The sequence below is a fragment of the Notamacropus eugenii genome, chromosome 1, assembly GCF_028372415.1.
Source record: "Notamacropus eugenii isolate mMacEug1 chromosome 1, mMacEug1.pri_v2, whole genome shotgun sequence".
Classification (NCBI taxonomy): domain Eukaryota; kingdom Metazoa; phylum Chordata; class Mammalia; order Diprotodontia; family Macropodidae; genus Notamacropus; species Notamacropus eugenii.
Genome location: NC_092872.1, coordinates 116,888,029 through 116,910,655, shown reverse-complemented (window position 1 = coordinate 116,910,655; position 22,627 = coordinate 116,888,029). Strand labels below are relative to the sequence as shown.

Sequence of the window (22,627 nt, the reverse complement as noted above, 5' to 3'; positions counted from 1 at the left end):
GGTTAAGTAACTTGCCCAGGGTCATGCAAGTATTAAGTGCTGCAGGCATGATTTGAACAACAGAGCTTCATTTAGTGTTTACAAACTCTAACAGAGCTTGATTTAATTGTTAGATACGTGGGTGGGAACAAAAATTATTCAGTCAAGGCACAAACATTTACTGATAGATGATCAGTAAACTTGTAGACTTGTATTTCTGTGATTTCCTTCTCATCTCCACTGTCAGTGAGGGGTAGCTAAAAGTTAGGAGAAGAATCTCATCAGTCTGTATAGCTGTAGGTAATCTGTCCAGTTCTTTAGTGGTGGTCAAATGTACTTTCCTAGCAAGTACAGAAATTTCCATTTGAATGACTAATTTGCTTTGTTGTTCAACACAAAGTAGCACAAAAACTTAGTTTCATCAGCTTATTACGATCTCTGACCTAGAGCTGCAATGTACCTCAGAGGCCATGTGGTTTAAGAAACCAAGACCAAGAAAGATTGGTTAAGTGAGTTGCTCAACGCCACATGGGTGGTTGGCATCAGAAGTGAGACTGGAACTAGTCTTGACTCTAGAGCCTGTGCACTTTCCATTTTATGATGCTTCTTCCTTTGTTTTTTTCTTTAAGGAGCTTTCCTTCTAAAATTTCTCTGTACTACGCAATTTCTTGGTGTTGCCTACTTGTATAATTATAGATTGACTTAGCCTAATATTATAGTGGGGAGCATTTAATGATAAATGTTCATTTATAGATCAAAATTCTAGTGAGATGATTTTGAAAAAATAATAGGAAATCCAGATGTTAAGACTTTCTATTTAGTGTTTTGCAGAGGAGGGCTGTGGTGCTGTCAAAGTCCTACACATAATGCTATGTTATTATGCACAAAGTTCATATACACATTAAAGAAATCCACCCTTACTAACCTATGAAAAGAAGATGGAAAAGCAACAATGAAAGAATGTAATGGAAAAAATGAAAAGAATCTAATGAAAGGTAATGGAATGATTCCCTTGTTCAGTCACCTTGGATTTAAATCTTTGAGGTATAATAGCTAAATTACAATAACACATTTCACCTCAGATGAAGAAGGATAGAGTTAACAATAATGTCTAAAAAGGCAATCCAGTTTGCTAGATACCTGATTTAGATACCATTGCTGGGACAATAGGAAAGAATGTATTCCCACAATTCCTGTTCTATTGTCTTGATCGTTCAAAAAAAATTCAGTTTAACATCTTGGTTTGCTTGATTCTTGACTTCTAACTTTTTTGTTATCTATTTAAAACTCTGCCTTTTGTGTGACATCATTTTATTTTGTTGAATTAATTTGTTTTCTTTTCATTCACAATTTGAATCAAAAGGTAGCATGGAATGAATACTGGATTCTGAGTCAGACGACTTGGGTTCAAATCCTGACTTGCCTGCTGGGTGACTTTGGGTAAGTGAGTTAACCAAGCATTTAATCAATTGTTCAATCAATCAATAAGCATTTATTAAGTGACTATTAAGTGCCAGGCATTGTGCTAAATAATGTAATGGAAAAAGAGGCAAAAGACAGTCCCTGCCTTCACCTTATTCTAGTAAGAAAAGTTCAGTTTCCTCATCTGTAAAATAAATGAGTTGGTCTGACTTTTGATGGCTTCCACTTATTAAGTACCTCCATTATTGGCACTAATTCCATTTTTTTCATGACCACTAATGATTATCATAGTCTTTCTGTAGAATTACAGGATTTATGTTGAAATTCCCAAATGGTATATGTGCCTTATAGACAGTCCCAAAACTACCAAAGATATCTTTTGAGTGAAAAGTTCTGACTCTCAAGCAAAGGAAGGCCCAAAGTAGTACAGGGAATGCTGCGTGAAGTGCAGAAATGGAAATGAAAGAGAAAATACAAGTCATGAATCAAACATGTTTTACAAGCTAATCCATTACTTGTGTATCACTGGAATGACAGGAATAAATCTTAATCATTTTTATTTTTAGCAACTCAATGACTAAAATGATATATCCTATTATTAAAAAATGGTTTGGGAGCTGAGATATAATCTCCTAATTGAAGAAATAAAAACAAGAACAAGATAAGACAGCTGACCATTTTTCTTTCTAAAAACTTGGAGATAAATGAGAATCATGGAAGCCAGGCACATTGGCATAAATCAGAGTCTTTCTGACATTTCTAATATTTTATTAACAAATTTTTATTTGATTTATCTATTTAAAGCAATTATCAAGGTAGTCTCTAAGTACTAAAAGATAAATTGCTAATATATAGTCTTGATTTATGCTTCCTAAGGGTAATACATTGGACACTCACTGCAGATTGTCACTTCTTATGTTAAATTCCCTGAAGAAGGGTGGGGGAAGAAGGAAATCAGAGAAAATGAGTCCAATTTATGCCCTATAGACCATTTGTGAACAAGTGTACAAGTGAGAGATGCCTTCAGATAGCCATATAATTAGGTGTTTACATTTTCCCTTTTCTTTCAGGTACCTTCTAGAGAAGTCTGGTTGTAAGTTCTAGGTGCCTCATTTAATTTATAAAATAGATTCAGGATACATTTGTCCCTGTTTTTAACCCCTCATCCATACCTACTTAGGCTATTATGTTTCATGGTTTTCCATTCTTTGGCAGTACTGTGTCTATTACTCTATCCTTCAAAGAATTTATAAACATTTATTTTAAATGCTAAATCTATTTATACCACATATAAATTTTATGCATCATATTTATTATAAATGTAATCATCATTTTGATTAATGTTAACAATCAAATAAAAAAAGGGATGATACTTGAATGATCTGTGTTCCACCACACCCTAGGGAGGTGATTGAAATGCAGAGAAGTCACCTGCCTTGCCCAGGGGTGACTTAGCAAGGCAGGATTTGAATCAGGATTCCTCTTGCTTATGATGTCAGCATTCTAGCCCCAGCGTCAAAATAACTTCATAAAATGCCAACTAAAACTAGAAAATTCAACTATTTAAATTGTGATAAAAGAAAAACTCAGACTTTTAACAAAATAAACCTATTAGTGTTATGACTTCTTCTGAGCTTTTTTTGGACCACACACACACACACACACACACACACACACACACACTTTGTAAATTCACACTCATTGTTTATGAAGCATCATAGTGCAGTGAGGGGTGCTAGATAGAAGACCTGAGATCAAATATTTAAATATTGACTGACTCTTACTAGTATAATTTTGAACACATCTCTTAATTTTTTTTGTGTCAGTTTCTTCATTTTTAAAATAGGGTTAAATAATTATATTATCTGTATATTGTTCTGAGAGAAGCATTTTGTAGATCTTAAAAGGGCTATATCAGTTTGAAATATTAATCTGTTTTCTTTGTTCTTCATCAGTTTGCATATCTTTTTTCTTTTGGTATTAATTTTAACACCACAATTTATTTAGTCATTTCCCAGGTACTGATATAATGACTATTTCTGGCATTTCATTATTTTGGAAAAACAGTTTTATGGATACTTTTGTGTTATGAGTTTCTTTCTCACATTTTTCTTAAGTGTTACTTAAAAAAAAGAGTACATGCTGCATTTTCTGATATCAGTGCAATAATTTTTATTATCTTCCTTGTCAACATACATTATATTTATTGTTTTCCTAACTCCCAATCATTCTTGCATTACTGATATGTATCCTCCTTCATCATAGTATTATAGAATCTCAAATTTGGGAGAGATATCCAAGGTCATCAAGTCTGAAGGGAAATCTCTTTGAAGACCTAGTGAGGATGAAAGGCACTATCTCCTGGGGCAGATTACTCCTCTTTTGGACAGCTCTAATTTTTAGGAAGCTTTTCCTTACATAAAGCTTAAATCTACATTTAAATCATGATTCATAATTTTGCCTTCTGGTGCCAAACATAATAAATCTAATCTGTGTTCCACAAGACAGCTCTTCAAATAAGTGAAAACAGCTATATTGTCCCCCAAGCCTCTTCTTCAGGCTAAATATTTCCATCTCCTTCATCAATTCCCATATGGTATACTAACCAGACTTATTGTACTTCCAGAGATACAATGAAATGTGTCAATGTCCCTCCTAATCCATGGTGTTTGGAGATTAACTCAGTACTCTAGATAATGAGCTTGTAGACTCAGAAAACTAGATCTTTGTAACTCAAACTATGATTTCCTTAGAGGAGGAAACTACCAAACAGAGTTGCAACTTCTCTGTATGTTTATCATCAATAATTTTTGTACAAATTTTTTTCTCTTAATTTTCCGGTCCTTTCAGTTCAGGAACTGCTGCCTTGGAGCCTTTGTTGTCCTGATTGGCGAGTACCTTTGAGGTTCATTATGTCTAAGCTTGTTGTAACCACACTTTACTCCATGACCATTGTCTTACCAACCACATTGCCACCCCGACTATAGTCTATGACCTGGAGAATTTAATACTTTCAGTTCTAGGATTCTGACTCTGAGACTTGATTGGTTTCCTCATATGACCCATTATATCTAGATGATATTGCCTGGTGTCATGTGTATCTTATCCCATTCCTCTCCCACCTCCTCTAGTTCTAGAGATATAATTAAGTAAATACTACCATTGCCACTGGAAAGGAGTATCTCAACTTATTTGTCTCTCATTTTATTAACTTAATAAATTTTCAAACTAAAATACTCATCCTTGGCCACCACTCCCCTATATGTGTGTTCTCCCCCATTGAGGATGTCACTTTCCTGAGGACCGAGACTGTTTTCAAGTTTGTATTTTTATCCTAATGTATACTTCAAGGCCTTCTAGCTGGAGGCTACAACGGAGACATGGCTCAGTTCCTGGGATCAGAGCCACACAACTACTGTTTACTTACGAACTTATTCCTTTGATCACTACATAGCCTAAGGCCCATGACTGCACCTCACCTTGGAACCTCATTTGTCGTCTTCTCTATAATCTTCCCTGAAGTCTGTGACCTGGAACTGAATAGTGAATGACACAGCTGCCAATTGGCACTTATTTCTGAATCCTATACAAGGTCATGGTCCTCCTGTATGGGCTTGGAACCTATTTTGTCTTTGGTACACTTTCTCTATCCTCTTTTTAGTTCCTTTGCACTGGAATGCTCCACTGGAATGCCCAGATTTCCCTGGCCAGAACCATATGTTTACCTGGCTAAAAATATGATCAATTGTGATTTTTTTTGTCTTAAACTTCCCTATCAGAACTTGGTCTGGTGCATTTTCTAGAGGGCATATTGGGGAGTTAAGCTGAACTTTTTGCTATTTCACCATCTTTATGCTCTGGGGTTCTCAAAGGTGATACCCTGTGGAACTCAAACTCTGATGGGCTTCTACAAAACTGCGAAGGTCTTGACTATGGGCTCACAAGTCAGACTCTATGTCTGAGTCTCCATTATCAGTTTGGCCTCAGGCTTCTTAAGTTTTTAGTCATAATAGCTTTCAAAGACCATCCATCTACTAAGATAAAGTAGATCTGTGGTGTGTGTTAATGAAGGCTTTTATCCACATTAACAAAGTAATAAAATTAACAATAGATAGAATAATTAATGAAATTAATACTAGCATAGCATTAATAATAGCTAGCATATAGCATTTTAAAGTTCGCAAATTATGTTACAAGTACTATCTAATTTGATTTTCACAATAACCCTGGGATGTTGGTCCTAATATCATCACAATTTTGTAGGAGTGAAAACTGACTCACACAGTTAAAATTACTCGCCTAGAATCATATAGCTTACTGAGTGTCTGAGTTCAGATTTTCCTGACTATTAGATTATCATTTTGTCCGCTGTACCACCTTGCTGCTTCTTGAGGTACACAAGTAGGATCATCTTAAGATTTTAGAATGACAAATTAGAGATGGACAGGAATTTAGAGGTCATCTAGTTCAGAGGTGTCAAACTCCAAGCTGCAGGCCCCAATGTGCTTGCAACACTCCTGTGCACAGCCTAAAACAGATTAAATTGAAATTGGGAAATGCTTAAAAAATAAAAATATAATACAATATAGATAATTGTAAATTTTGTGGATTTCTAAATCAATATGTATCCATTTTTTTTGCTTGACACCATGGATCTGGTCCAATCCCTTCATTTTATAAATGAAGAAATGGAGGCCTCCAAAGTTAGTGAATGACCTCAGGTCACACAGGTGGTAAATTGGACAAGCATGATTTGAACCCAGGCACTTTGACACTGAAGCCAGCTCTCTTTCTATAGTGTATCTTGGGACATTTTCAGTTATTTCCTAGATACATACAATGAGAAGACAACAAATCTTTTTAGTGTTTTGAAAACACTTGAATGCTCTTTTAAAAATTCATGCCTTTTGTTTTTTACATCACACTAATTCAATCTATATCCCTTCCTTGCTCCCCTATCCAGTGAGCCACATCACAATGTCACAATGATTAAACAGAAAGGAAAATAAAACAGTTTAGCAAACATATTTGACAGTATATCCAATATTTCACTCCTATAGTCAGCTAGATAGTACAGCAGATAAAGCTTTGCACCTGGATCCAGGAAGATATGAGTTCAAATCCAGTTATTGCTTTGAGCAGAAAATTTTTATAGTGAGGCCATATACCTGCATAACTTAGAGGGAACATTGAGTCTCAGGTGCTCACTGTCTATATGACCTTGGTCAAGTCCCTTCACCTCTGCCTCAGTCTCCTCAACTGTAAAATGGGAATAATAATAGTATTAAATGATGTGGATACTGTGTATGGTATCCTGGGGCTTAAAGAGAATATTAAGGGCTGCTTTTCTAGTACTTTGTGAGGCCCCCTCCTGAGGGGGGGGACATTCTATAACTTGAAAGCATCCTAAAGTCCTTTTCCTCTTATCCTGAAATACTGCACAACTTCTCTTTATTTTGTACCATAAAATTACCTCAAAAATTCATTGTCTCCCTTATCCTGGACTTCCTTATCTACCATAACTATGTAACTACCATAAAGTTACATCCTCATCCAGAACATTTATAGGCTTTCTGCCAGAATTTTGCTATATAATCCTAGCACCCCCAAATACCAGTACCTTAAATGTAGCTATTGCCACAGGTCCATGTGCTTTTATGATAACAAAGCTCCAAAGAGTATATTTAAGTGAATTCTTTCACTCTGAAACAGTTCTCCCCAATCTGACCTCAACAAATTGATGCAAAGTGCCTCCTGGTATTGTAGTGAAGGTAAAATGAGATAATATTTATAAAACATTTATCAGAGTGCCTCGCACATCATAGTAGATGCTATATCAATGCTAATATTATTATTACTGTTATTATTATCGTTTATCCCCTGCCTCAATAAGTGGAGGGAGGTACACTTTCTCAACTCATCCCCAGTTCTGAGCTTCATACTTCTTTATTGTTAATGTCAACGTTGTTAATGATTAACATCTCCCTCAATAGCTCTTAACAAGTCTATTATGACTTGACTCATCTTTCTCTGAGTCTTCCTTATTGGATGATCTCTTTCCTCATGCCACCCATATATTTCTTTGGGGTGCAAAACTTGCTTCCTCAAAAGATTCAGCTCTGCCTTCTCCACTCTATCCAGGAAAAACTTCATATTCATTACTTAGTTCCAAAAGTTCAGTGGTTCTTCTCTTTCTTTTCTTGGTCACATTATTTAACCCTCTTGACAAAGTTAATGATTTCCTTCTACTTCTTCAAAAGATCTTTCTTGTTTGTTTTGACTTCGAAGTGGTTCTTCTGTTCTTTCAAGGAACACTTCATTATCCCTGATATGTATATGTGTATATTTATGTTCCTCCTTCGTTGCCAAAGAAGACCATGCCATCAGAGAAATAATGACATGACTTGCACTTTACTTGGTTTTGAGTGAGGAGCGCTGTGCAGGTCACCAGCCTCACTTCTCCTCCAGAGTCATCTGAATCCAGTAACCAGATATTCATCAGGATGACTGGAGATGACCCAGGATGAGGCAATTGGGGTTAAGTGACTTGTCCAAGGTCACACAGCTACTGGGTGTCAAATGTCTAGGTGAGATTTGAACTCAGGTCCTCCTGACTCCTGCAGTGGTGCTGTATCCACTGCACCACCTAGCTGCCCCTTATCCCTGATAATTAGCAATTAGCAAGTTGAAAGATGTTAAGATAACCATTTCACTCTCTCTTCTAGGAGCCGTACCAAACTACTTTTTGTGCATACACAGTTATTACATGGATCTAGAAGAAACATAGACCTAGGTCTCTGAAGGTCACTGTAAGATTTCCCTTGTCCTACAAACTTACTGAAAGTTAGACGTTCTGTCATTCTTATTGATAATTCCTTTTTGATCATCATGAATAATTTTTATTACATTGTTGTGTTCTCTTCACCAATATTTCAATCTATATTTTTGCACTGATATTCCTTAATGATGTTGAAAAACTTTTCTTTTCAGCTCATCTTTTCCAGGTTTGTATATCAAAACATATTTGACTCACCCGAAAAAGTAAGAGACATGGTATAGTGGAAAGAATACTTAATTAATTTCAAGTCTGATGAATGAGGCTTTATTTACTTACCTGAGTTTGTTTACTACCTGTATAAACTAAGTCACTAAATCTTTCTGGGTCTATTTCTTTTTCTTTAAGGTTAAAAGAATTTGGCTAGATGATCTCTAACCTCTTTATTAGCTCTAAATTCTATGATCACTCTCTATTTTAAAGGTCTATGTGTTAGAGATCAGTTTTAGACACATACACATGTTCTCAGGTGCACTTATTCTCCAAGTTGTTTGTCCTCCTATCTACTTCCCCCTTCTCTCTTCTTTTCCCTTGCAGAAAACTGCAGGAGATTCAGAATATGCAATTCAGAAAAAATGACCTAAAAAAAACCTGACTAGAGGCTATTTGTTCCCTAACTGAAATGACTGTATTGGGGTATTAGGCTCCAGAAGATGTGCCCAGTCTCTCTGAATACTCCCCAGATTCCAGCATATTCCAGCACAAATTGAATTCTCTAGAGCTTCTCAAATCACCAGATGCTTCATAAGCTCCACACTTACTGTATATCATATAAATCTGTCTCTCCCTCAGCTTTCAGACAGTCAAATCATTCATTTCTCCCAGTGTCTCACTTTTTCTTTCTCTTTCCTCTTTTCCCTCTGTGCCACCCCCTTTACACACATTATAGATAACAAACACATCCATATTCTGCTTCATTCATTCAATAAAGTCTAGGTCTTGCCAAACCTCATAAAATGATTACCAGTCTCAAACTAACATGTGTCTGTTTGTCTATTTATCTCTCTCTCTCTCTGTCTCTATACACACATACTTATATATGTATATACATATATATATTATATATATACCTATATGTATATTTCATTTAAATAAATATACATTAAGTGCCTACCATGTGCCATGTATTGTACTAGGCTTTGGGGGCACAAAGACAAAACAAAATACTAAGAAAGAACATATGCATTGAAATTTAGGCAGAAAATATTTATTTACACGACATATAATACATTATATATAATACACACACATAATCATTTCTTTGGGGAAGGGATGAGAATATGGAGGGAAATGTCAGGATAGGCTTCCTATAGGAGGTGGCACTCTAGCTGAGATTTAAATCAATTTAGGGATTCTATGAGATGAGGAGAGAGGACATTCCAGACATGAGAGACAGACTGTAAAGGCACCAAGATGGGAGATGGAAAGTTATGTATGAGGAATATTGAGTAGGCCAGTTTGACTGGAATATTGGGAATATAAAAGGAAGGATTGTGAAAAATGTCTGGAAAAGTAGATTGGAACTAGTATGTAGTTGTATATGTCCCAGGTATATGGGAAGAATATTTTATTATTATCATTTTTATGATGCAATCTTAGTAAATGCCTTTGCTTTGAACTAATTGTATTTTCTAGCTATAGAATACTTGAAACTGCTCCCTGAGGAACCCAACCTATAATGATTTGTGGGGTAGCTTAGAGAGGGTTCTCCATTTGTGATAGTGAAATCTTGAAACAGTTTACATGCCTGATGATTAGAAAGTGATGAACAAATTATTGTTTATTTAAGTAATGAACTATCACTGTATTGTCAAATATGATAAATTTGAAGAAAAAAAGAAAATACAAAAAGACATCACATGTGCTTCTTTGACTACTCACCATGCTGCCCAATAAGCTTATCATTCTTTGGGCGATCTCATTATTTGCAAGATCCAATCTTGTTTCTTGTATCTTATCAGTACCCTCTGCTCCTCTAATTGGAATGTGGAGCCATAAACTCCATCATCTAAGACAGGACAGGATAAACATCTCCTTAGGCATCTCCTCATTTCCCAGGGGGCTTCACTTATTTTGGATTTATTTGACTTCTTATTTGACTACCCCCTTTTCAGTCTGTTTTTGCGTTGTCATTCTTCATTAGATTGTAATCTTCCTGAGGGGAGGCATTGTCTTTCTTTTCTCGAATTTGTCAGCTTAACATAGTTCCTGACACATAGTAAACATTTAATAAATGTTGATTGATTGATTGATTAATATCTACCAATATTTCTTCATAATATGATTATGCCCATGTGTAATGTCAATTATGTTAATGAGAGTTAAAGATCTTCCCCACCCATTAATATGCCTGCCCATTAAGGGAAGCTTGATTAGGGGAGGTATGTTTTGTAAGAAGTCCGACACCTTTTGTTAATTTCTAATGAGACACTGGTTCTCAAGGGTTGTTATGCCCTCTGGCTCTGAAAAGTATATATATACTCTGAGGTGAGGTTTTGTTTTGAGGGCTTACTCATTGGAAGTGTTTGTTTGGATGGAGAGACTCTGGGTAGCCATTAAAGAGACCCCAACTTTGAAAATCTAGATGTTGGTGCTTCTCTGGATCTGTCTGTTGATTTGTGATGTATGTATTGCTTATGGTCAGGCAGTTGGAAGCTATGTCTGTTGGTCTTTATTTGTCTATTTGTATTTTCTCGGAAGTTCAGGGTGCTGACTTTTTCCCCTGAACTAAGTGAATGATATACATGCTTGATTAAAGTAGATTGTCAACCCCTCAAAAGTTGTTTTCCTTTTAGACAAGGACATCTAAGAGCCTGTACAGCAAGATCTCCTGTGCATGCTGGGGTCCTCACTGTTACACCATGCTTACAAAGAAGAAGTCTTTGAGACAAGGATTAGTTTTCCCTAAAAGGAAACAAAGCTGTCCTCAGGACCTGATTGACTGCTTTTCCCTTGATGCAGCTTTCTGTTCAACTAAGGGCATTAAAAAGATCCCATCTACATGAAGTTCAGCACTTTCAGTCTTGGTAGGCGCCTAAGATTACACAAATCACCATACTTTGCCCTGATGATGAGACGGTTTCCATAATGACGTGAGGCAGACCACATCTTCCAAAATGTGCTGTTGTATCCTTGTGTTAAGGCAAAGTAAAGCTCCTTTTGTTAACTGTTCAATACCTTAGAAGTACCTAATTTTGTCCTAAAATCAAATCTGAACTAACAGGGTGCTGACCTTAGGTCCACTTCTAACAATATGTGAAGTAAAAATTGTATAGCTAGCGCAAAATCAAAGAATGTGTACAACTATATAAAAACACCTGGCACGCTCCAAAAACCAATGGGCAATAATTAATAGCTAAAGGCATCTGTAACAATACCCTGTCCTCCTCACAGTTGCCAATCTTCTTCCAAGATTCTTAACTTTGAAAGGATCTCTAATCTAGTCGCACTGCACTGCTTTTACCGACCTGCATAGTTTTTTTCTCAATTATTTTTTTTGTGTACAGAGCTTTTAAATTGTTATACAATCAAGTCTCTTTATCTTGTTCTTGATATTTTTTTCTTCTTGGTTTGTAGGTATACATTTTATCTCATTTACACTATTGATGTTTGTTTCTATGCTATGTGTGTAGGCAAGACTGAAGATTTTGCTGGCCAAAATACAGCAAAATGATAACCAAACTTTGTTGTTGACAGATATATTTAACAAAAACAGGACTATTGGCTAGACAAGATGAGAACACCGACCTTGCCTCTTTAGCTTACCCAAATACCTGGTTCAAATTCCTTTGCAGCTGAACCAGAGAGAATCTCGGGAATATGTAAGAGTATATTACTGAACTTAGTTATCTATTACAGAATACTTTGATATCTGCCTAGATACAGAGAAAGACCTAGAGAAGATGCTTCTTTCTGTAGGAAAGGGGAACAAACTATTGATAAATTCAGGTATTTTGAAATCAGCTCATTCTGTCTAATGAACAAGTGAAGAAGGCAACTGTCTTTCCTAGCCCTAAAGCCTGCAAAGTAAAAGCCACAAATCTTTCCGAAAAGAATCCTATTCCAGTTTTACACTTATCTAGCATGGATGTGGCTTGTAAGACAGATTATCAAGGAAGAGTTAAAAACCTGTTAAAATTAATGAAAAATGAGTGTTGTGTCTATAAATAAGGAATTATCAGCCTGCCCATTTCAGAGAGAGCTTCTAGTAGCCATACCTTAGCAGAATGAAACTAAGATAGCTTTGTTGGCTCTGAAGAGGTAAACTCAGAAGATCATACCAGGGAGTAACACTCAGCAGAGCCTACTTGCTCAGCAGAGACACTGAAAACAGCAAAGCAGTGTGCCAGCAGAAACTATGGATTGAAACCATCCCAGTGGAGTACCAAGCTCACCAAACTTAGTTGACACACTCATTAGTAAAGGGTCTGTGAGAGCGGCACAGTGATACCAAAAGAATCAGGGTCTTGCAGCATTGGCTCCTCTATATGCTAATGGTATATTTATTTGTGGGAGTGCTTCCTTACTGTGCTATTTTATTAAATACCTTTGCTTTGAACTAATTGTGTTCTTTGGCTAACTAGAAAAAAAGTAAATACATTAGCAAGTACTTTCGAGCTATCCTTTTGAGTAAATGTGGAACCACAGAGTCCCTTAAATCTTGGGATCATACATATGTAAGGAAGGGTGCCACTGATGCTACATTTAGAAAAGTTTACATTTATTATATTGTGATCTTAATACTGGGTAGTAACAGATTAAGTGTATCCATTAGTTGCTTTATCAGTTCTATTGCAATTTGTTCTTTGACTTAACTTTCATGATCTACACTCCAGGGGACCTTCTCCCCAAAAGGGCTCTAGCTCTGGGATGACGTGAATTGAAATTCACATAAGAATAGCTCTGATACCAAATTAGTGGGGCAGACTTTCTTTTTCACCCAGTCTACCCAGAAACAAACATATAACTCCAGGAATATCTCTAAAACAAAGGTATGGCTTGATACAGTTCATGCCCAGGCACTCCTCAAATGTAGGTTACATTCGTTTTTAAAGAAGATGGACAATGTGAATTATGGGTCTTATTTATTTATTTACCATGGTGGGAGGAAGGACTTAGGATGAAAAAGAATCAAAGAACAAATAAAGGAAACATAAAGCATTAATTTAATCTATTACACTCAAGATATTCTCATAGAAAGTAAAAGTCCTCTTATAGAAAAGTAGAAGTCTCATAAAAAGTGTTTCCTAGGTGGACTTCCTTAGTAACCTAGAAGGACCAGATTTCCTGGTCATTCAGTAAATAACTTTATTTAGTAGTAGTCCTCTTACTTGTGCTCATCTTCTCCTCTGAGAATTATGTGGTTACAGAAATCTGCCTGTTTTTGTATATTTTAATCTATTTCATTTTGTTAATCTGGGTATTTTCATAAGTATTCTTTTTTTCATTCAAGTGATCTGTTTTATTAACAAGAATATGGACAAAACAATTCCTATTGATTTTCTATATTTTGTTTTTATCTGTTATTTCTTTTTTCATTTTTCATTTTCATTTAATTTTTGAATCAAATTAACCATTAGTTTTTTCATTTTATTAGTTATCTTCAAAACCAAGTTCTAGTTTTATCTATTAATTCATTGAACTTTTGTTTTCAATTTTATCTTTTTTGATTTTCAGAATTTCTCTTTTTAAATTTTTTGCTTTGTCAGTTTGAGTTGTATATGTCATTCACTGATCTCATCTCTCTCTCTCTGTCTCTCTGTCTCTGTCTCTGTCTCTGTCTCTGTCTGTCTGTCTGTCTGTCTGTCTCTCTAAAGGTGATTAGAAATAAAAACTTTAGCCAAAAACCATTTCATCTCATCCCGCAAGTTTGGGTATGTTGTCTTGCTATTATCATTTTTTTGGGTAAAATTATTTACTCTTTCTATGGTTTATTCTTTGACCCACACCTTTTTAAAGATTATGTTATTTAACTTTTAAGTCTTTTATTTAAATTCTTCTTGGTTAAAATTTTTGTTGAGTTGTGGCTAATAATGTTTTTAATATCTATATTTTTCTGCATTTTAATGAATTTTATGATCTTGCACATGATCAATTTTTATCAAAGTGCTATGCAAAATGAGAAAAATGTATGCTCATTATGAATTCCATTTAGTAATTATCAGAATACTATCATATCTAACTTCTTAAAAAGTCAGTTTGGGTCCTTACTGTATAATACTTTTTTTCTTTTTGTTATGTCTGTGCAGGTATGAAGGAGACACATTGAAATGCCCTGCCTTCAATGATTATTTTGCTGTTTATTTTGCCCCAAGGTGTAAGTACTTAGATGGTATATTATTTGGTGCATATATATTTAGCATATTTATTTAGAATTGTTTTGTTATCTATGGTACCACTAATCATAAAGTTTCTTCCCTATTTAATTCTTAAAATAGTTTTTATTTTTGCCATTTCATTGTCTGAGTCTATGCATGCTGTCCCAGTTTTTTTAATTCGCCTGAGGTACAAATTCTAGTCTAGTCCTTTTTAACATTGAATATTTATATTTCAAGTAAGTTTCTTGTAAACAACAACATATCATTGAATTCTGTTTCCTCATTGATTCTGCCATACTCCTCTGTCTAATAGGTTAGTTCATTCATTAACATTCATGGTTATGATTATTAAATGTTTCCCCAATCATATCCCATTTTAGCTTTTATTCATTTTATCCTCCACATCCTCTTTACAATGTTTAAGAAAGTATATGTTTTGCTTATGATGACTACTCTCTCCTTTAATTCCTTTCTTAAATTTCTTCCTTCTCCATCTCTATTTTAGTCTTTTCCTCTGTTAGTTATAAAATATTTCAACACTTAACTCTTTATATGTGGGTGTAGTATTTTCTTTTGTTCAGTTCAGAGAGGTTCATGAGTTAGATTCTCCCTCTCCTTTCTCTATGCTTGTAAATTTAAGAATTTAATGTCTCTCTCTCCTTGTCTCTCTACATATAATACACATATATGTAAGCATCATTTCCAGTATACTTAATGTTCTTATCAAGACTAATTTTTCTTAATTATATTTTTGACATATTTTATTAATGGGATATTGAAATATAATATTATCTATTTTGTAACCTTTTCTGTATATAGTTAATAGCTAAATTATTTAGCTCATATACATATATATTCAAAAGCAAAATCCTTTTTTAATAGAGCCTTTAATTACATCATTTTTGTTTTAGCTATTTTATCATTTCTGATTTGAAGTTAACTTTGTCAGAAATAATTAATATAACATCAGATTTCCTTGAGCAGCTGTAGCATTTTAAATTTTAGTTCATTTTTTCATTTTGTCATGAGTATAGTTTTGTAGTAGATGCCTTTCCTATGTAACATATGGATTCTGATAACTAACCTTAAATTAAGCAGTTAAATCTGTCTATATTTATCTATCTATATCTATATATAACATTAAACATTATAATGTTTAAATTTGACTTGTTAAACATTCTTTCTTAAACTTTGATTTCCTTATACAAACTTTGTCTATTTTCTAAACCAAGTAAAGCCCTAAATAGAATTTTATATTTTATACCTATTATCTATCTAAAACCTTACTGCCCTGTCTATTCTTTAAAAAAAATGAGCTTCATCTGAAGATTTCTGCCATCTTCTATTCTCTCTACCTTCGTTTACATGTCTATTCTTTTTCCTTTGTATGTATGTATGTATATATACCTCTTTTTATTATTGTTTTTACCTTTCTATGTGGCCTTTTTATTCTCAAGCCCAAGTATGTCATTTAACCAAAATGCTATTATAATAATTCTGTTTACTCTATGTTCCAACTTATTTGATATTATTTCCCCTTAGAAAAATCTTGTTTTACACTTAAAGATGTTTTCTAATAAGTCATCTCTTTTGTTTGATTTTTCTTTGTAATTTTGAAATTTATTATTTCTTGTAATTTTGAAATTTATTGATGAAGTTCTGTGAATGCTTTCTATTTGTAGTGTTGCTTGCTATTTTTTGCCTAGTACTTCACAGGAATTTTTCTGATACAATTAACTGATATACAGTTATAAGGTTATTTAATTTTATGGGATTTTTTTGGACTTTGATAATTTTGATGCTGCCTTTCCTTGATCTGTCCTCTAAATCTGTCCCTTTTATCTCTATTGCTTTCAAATCTTTTTTTATCTCATTTTTTTCTTTGAGCTCACTTTTTTTTTTCAGCTATGTTAATTACGACTCTGGCTTCTACTGTATTAATCTTTTAGTTGATATTTCCAGGGCAGCTAGGTGGCCCCCTGGATAGAATGTTATACTTGGAGTCAGAAAGACTCATCTTCCTGAGTTCAAATCTGGCCTCAGATACTTACTAACTGTGGTATGATCGTGGACAAATCACTTTACCCTGCTTTTCTCACTTTCCTCATCTGTAAATGAACTGGAGAATGGCAAACCCTTCCAGTATCTCTGCCGATAAAACCTCAGATAGGAGCACAAATAGTTGGAATTGACTGAAAAGTGACTCAACAATAGCAGCGACGTTGATGTCTCCTTATCCTGTATCTATTTTCTATTTTTCTGAATCTTGCCATCTTCCCTAGAGTTGTTTTTTCTGTGTTCATTTCTTGCTTTAATACTCTCTGGGATTTTTTATCTTTCAATTTGTCTTGTGACTCTTCTTTTTTTTTTTGGTTGGTTTATCTTATTCCTTTAATTTCTTGAATGTATGTTATTCATTTGATCATTTTTAGAAGGGATTTTTGCATTGTTTCTGTTGTTCCTTTTGACATTGATCCCTTTTACTGTTCCACAATAATCCCCACATATTTCTTGTTCCAAAATTCTCTTTTATTGCATTGGAATTATTCTTATGTTCATTGTTTTTTAAATGAATTTTAATTTTCTTACTGGAACTTCTAAGATTTTGCTTATTTTTGATGTTGTCATGACTTTTTCTTTTATAGAGGAGTCATACTACCGTTATCTTCCTGGAAGTACATAAATATCTATATTTTTGTGTTGTATGAAACAAATAGAACAAACATAAGTTTTCCCTTCAAGGTACTTACCACTTAATGGCATAAGCCAGGAAACTACCACACCTTAAAGGCTTGCTATACTCTGATCAAAAATGACAACATTTGAGACAGAACTCTAGATAGCTATTAATGAGATAATTCAAAATGAATTAGAAATGAGAGAAAATAAACCTCTAGAATTCGGTCTAAGAAAGACAAACAAGATTAGGTGGCATCCATGTTTCTTTCTCTTCAAATAGGCAGCATGCATGCATGCATGGGAGCCAGTCTAGAACTGGGCTCATTTTGGGTTTAGAGTGCACAGGGTCTTATGTCACATTGTTACACCTTTTTTATCAGATTCCCCTCCACACAGACACAATTTGGGCTATCTAGACAAAAGAATCTGTCTTCACCCAAGCATGTCTAGAACACACTGTGCTTCCCTCCTCAGATTAAATTACTTGCTAGCTTGGGTGGGGCTGACCAGAGTAAGGATTATTGTTATTATTATTATTAATTATTATCAGTAATGGAAGAAGGGGGGGGAGAAAGCTCTTAATCTCATTTTTCACAGTAGCAAATTGAGCATCATTGACACATCACTTCAAAAAGATTTCTATCACTGAAAATCAGAGAAATGAGGCTGGAGAACTGTCTTTTGTATCTTGTTTCTAAAGACTTTTTGAATATGAATTTAAAGTGCATGGAACTGTGTGACATTTGAACTGATGACATCTCTAATCAGCACCTATACTAATTAATAACAGCAATTAATTACAAGGGCTGTTAGGTGGCACAATGGATAGAGGGCTAGAATTAGAGTTAGGATGACTCAAATCTGGCATCAGACACTTGCTAACTGTGTGATCCTGGGCAAGTCACTTCAGCTTGTTCATTTCAGTTTCCTCATCTGTAAAATGACCTAGAGAAGGAAATGGCAAACCATTCCAGTATTTTTGCTACAAAAAGTCAGACATGTCTAAAAAAATGATTGAACAACAACTAAATTATTATGGAACAGTTTGGACTCTAGGGAATTTTGAGGAGACTAAAGATAGACTAACTCAAATGGATTGCCTTGTCTGCTTGCATCAAAAGAAATAGTTAACCTGGAGCCTAGAAGGTTGGAAAAACTAAATGACCATGTATTACTAAAGTATAGGATCTTTCTTTCTTACCTTACTCACTGAGCTATTTATAATTTCCTTCCCAAGTATCTAAGTCTGTAATAGTACTGCTGGGTAGCCTGTGATGGCCTCTATCCTTAGATCTGAGTGCACAGGAATTATTACCTTGTAGCCAGCAAGTACTAAGTTCCAAAAGATAAAGCAGAAGCTCACCAAGAGAATTTAGAATAAGAGGAAGAAAAGAAGGGAATTTTAGTAAGCCATGGAGTTCAAATTAATATCATATCTAGTTGGACTTTTTAAATGAATGGGGCCATAAACTCAAGAGAAAAGAAAAAGAGGGTCATATTAGATCTAGATTTCCTTGCAGATGAATAAGTACAGGATAGATAAATGTCTTTCAAATAATTCTTCACTGGGTGGGCTCACTTGAAATTGCAAAGACTTTTCTATTCCTGGGTTCTGGACCCTAGCCACTGCTATACCTTTAGAATATTGTCCTGTCTCACTAAAAAGAATTTCATCCCCTTATGACTTTTTTTTGGGGAGAAAATATTGTAAATAGCCTAGAGCTCAGAATGGCAATAATAGGAGTGGAATTAATCACTATAGCAGGCTATGTGGTGCTGCCTGGTTATAGATTGCCTCTGAAGCTCCCTTTCAGTGATGAGTATGAACTGCTTATTAGTTTGTTAATACACCGTGGCATTTTATTCCTTCACTGTGACACCTCCAGATGAGCTAGAGAATCCTGTTCAAAAGAAAACAATGCAGTCATGCAACACTACATGTGCTTCTTTTGATTTGCCATCAAGGGAAAAAGAAGCAGTCAATAAATACTAACACCTACTATGTGTTTCCCAGAATGCTAAGAATCTTTTGAGATTAAAAAAAAGCACAAAACAATCTTTGGCATATGTAGCTTGTTATCTAGATGAAACTATGTGATGCAATGCTAAATTAAGTGGTATACACAATTGGACAGTCTCTTCAAGTGTTTTGGGGTCTTTTGTGCCCCTTGCCCACAGCATAAAACTTTTAGTTATAGCTCTGCCAAGACTTACATTCTGGAGAACGATGACTTTATAACCTCATTTTTTATGGACCTAAATGTATTAATTCCCTGTCCTCCTCTCTTCCCACCAAAGGTGCATATTCAAAAAGAAAATTACCTTAATTACATGGTCTATGCACTTGGGCAGCTAGGCAGTATATTGTTAATGTATTTTTAATGGAATTAATGTATTTTTGCATAATGGGAAGATCTTAGGCCTATGTGACCTGCTTAAGTCACAAGTTTGTGGTGGGAGGAGCTTGCTGAATGAGTAGAACAGGAAGGGGTGGAGCTAGAGCAGAGCAGAGAGGAAGTTCATCAGAGAGCAATTAGAGCTGAGAAAGGCAGCTGGTTAGCATGAGTGAGAGAGCTTGTTTGTGATCTGTTTGTGGGAAACCTAACAGGGGGAAGGCTTGGGGATGCTGCTGCCGTCTGCATTGTTATTGTGTGTAGATTTCTTTGTTACTATGAGGGATTTGGATTTTTGGTTTTGGGATTTGGCTTTCTGGTGTCTGAATAAATGTTTTTCTTCTGTCTTCTATATGGGGATTCTGTTGTACTTTGCGATTCAGAACTACGCTGATATATTCATAGTCGCCTTCAGTGCTGTGAATATTTCCTGGCGATACAGGTGGCTAGAGTCTAGGACCTGGAGTCAGAAGTCCTGAATTCAAATCTGGCCTCAGATGCTTTCTAGCTTTATGGCCCTGGGCAAGTCCCTTAAGCTTATTTGCTTCAGTTCCTCATCTGTAAAATGAGCTGGATAAGGAATTGGCAAAGCACTTCCGTATCTTTGCCAAAAAAACTCCAAATGGGATCATAAGGAGTTGACACAACTGAACAACAACAGAACTATGCACTTGAACCAGGACAGAAAGGTGGACCTTTTCGTGAACATAAATGTTTATCACTAGTGTTGTTATGTGACTTGCGCAGTAAGGCTTCATGATTCCCCCCATTCCTCCGTCCTCCTTAACACCACATGTGAGTATATGTGGATTTAAGAATCTCTGGATTTGCCAGTGCATTCTTTTAATCCCCAAGGCAAAAAAATAAGCACTTTAATTTCCAAGAAAAATTCTAATAAAATTTTTGTATCAGTTGATATGCCTAGTCCTTTTAGTGTTATAAAAGAAGGGGGTATACAACATTTTAGGCACAAAACATTTTAGGGAGTATGATGCACAAAAGAGATATTGGAGTCAGGAGATCTGGGCTTGAATAACTTTGACTGACACTGATCATGACTATGGCAAGTCATGTCACTTCTCTGAGACTCAGTTTCCTCATGGGAAGAATGAAAATTTTACTACCCACCTCACAAAACTGTTGTGGAAAAGAAAATAATGGCAGGTATATGTGTTTTAAAGTTGACAAAGTACTTTATATACATGTTCTCTTCTGAACCTCATAATAATCCTGTGAGATAGATCCTATAGGTATTGTTATTCCCATTTTACAGATAAGAAAATAGAAACTCAGAGAAATTAAGGGATATACCCACATATGTTATACCCATATATATATGCCCACATTTATATTATAGCAATGTAACAAGTAACACAGCAAAAAAAGTATCTTAGGCTTCTTGATTATAAAACCAGCAAACTACCCATTGCCCCACAATGCCTTTGGAGGTCTTCATAATAACATATGAGTTATTACGTTGGAGAGGCAGTGTTTTGTAGTTGGTAAAGAGAACTGACCTTGGAGTCAATCATCAAAAGTTTAAATGAGTTGCTCAAAGTCCTCTGTGTGACTTCTCAGTGTCTTAGGTAACTCTCTAAAAATGTAAGCGTTAAATAAATTGTTGATCTCAACAATTTCAACAGTTTCAAAGTAGGAGCTCCCCAAACTCTGAAATCACTGCTCTGTTGTCATACCTCCATCCCAGAAAGAAAAAAAAATAGTGTGTAAACAAATACACCCATATGTATATACACACATATACATAATATATATACACACATATATGTATGTATGTACATATATGCCATGTGCCGACACAAGGACTTCCAACAGAATTTGTAATTATTCAGAGGAAAATGAATGGTTCTCTTTCTGATTGGATGACTCATCCCAGATTCTCCATTTAAGGAGACCACCCAGGCCAGCCATGGCTCATATCTCTCCAGATTGCATTCTAGAGTTCCTTCATCCCATGCCAAGTACATCTGACAGCCCCCTCCCCTATCCTTTCCACTTCTACGCCTTTCAGCTTCATTTTATCTTTTGTCTTTCCCCTACGAGAATGTAAGTTCTTTGGGGGAAGATTTGTCTTTCTTTCTGCTCGTATTTATATTTCTAGCACTTATCACAGTGCCTGGTACATAGTAAACACTTAAATTGCTTGCTGCTTGCTGTCCTTCATTCTTAAAGAGGACCAGGGAGGTGATGCCATGGCATACAAATGAATTGGATTTGAGGGGGGGAGGGCTGGGCAAAGTCACCAGCCTGACTCTCACCTCCAGAACCATTTGTGCCCAGCGGCCAGATATTGATCAGGACAATTGAAGATGGCCCAGGATGCAGTGGGGGACCTTGGCCTTTTCAAGCTAAGGTCTTTAACAGGTCTCAGTTTGACTGAAGCTTATTCATTGATTAAGGCTTAATAAGATTGTTGTTGTGTTGTGTTTGTCTTTCATTCTCAGAGGACCACGACATCAAGATGATGACATGACTTGGCAGTTGACTTGGATTTGAGTGAGGGGAAGCTGTGCAAGATCACCGACCTTTTTCTTCTCCTGAGCCATCTGGGTCCAGGGGTCTGATATTCATGGGGACTGCTGGAGATGTCCCAGGATGCAATGGTGGACCCTGGCTCTTTCCGGCTAAAGTCTTATCGCATTCTCAGTTTGAGTGAGATACACCCATTCAATGAATAGGCTTCCTTAGGGATGCCTCAAGGGATGGCCTCTTTAATTAAAAAAAAAAAAATCAAACTGGGAGGGGAAGACCCTCAGGGTTCCTGGGTAAAAGAGAAATAATTACTATTTAGTAATTACGGTTAACTCTGTGTTAGATCGTTGGGGACTTGTTGTCCAGTCTATGAGCTCCAGAGATAATTGAGTATAAGGCTCGATCTTTGAGCAAGAAATGTAGCCAGTAAACCCAAAGGAAAAAAGGCAGCTTTGGGCCATGAAATGAATCTTCCCCTGGGTAGAACACCAGAGAAGAGAAGAGAAGAGAGG

The 22,627-nt window shown here is 35.6% G+C and overlaps 1 long non-coding RNA gene across 1 annotated transcript; it reads left to right on the top strand.

The window, feature by feature from the left end:
• The first annotated feature begins 1,162 nt into the window (after positions 1–1,162).
• Positions 1,163–22,611, top strand: LOC140505887 (uncharacterized). The gene is made up of 3 exons (XR_011967696.1): positions 1,163–1,419; positions 14,485–14,552; positions 22,088–22,611. It is a non-coding gene; the product is annotated as an uncharacterized lncRNA (long non-coding RNA).
• The last annotated feature ends 16 nt before the right edge of the window (positions 22,612–22,627 follow it).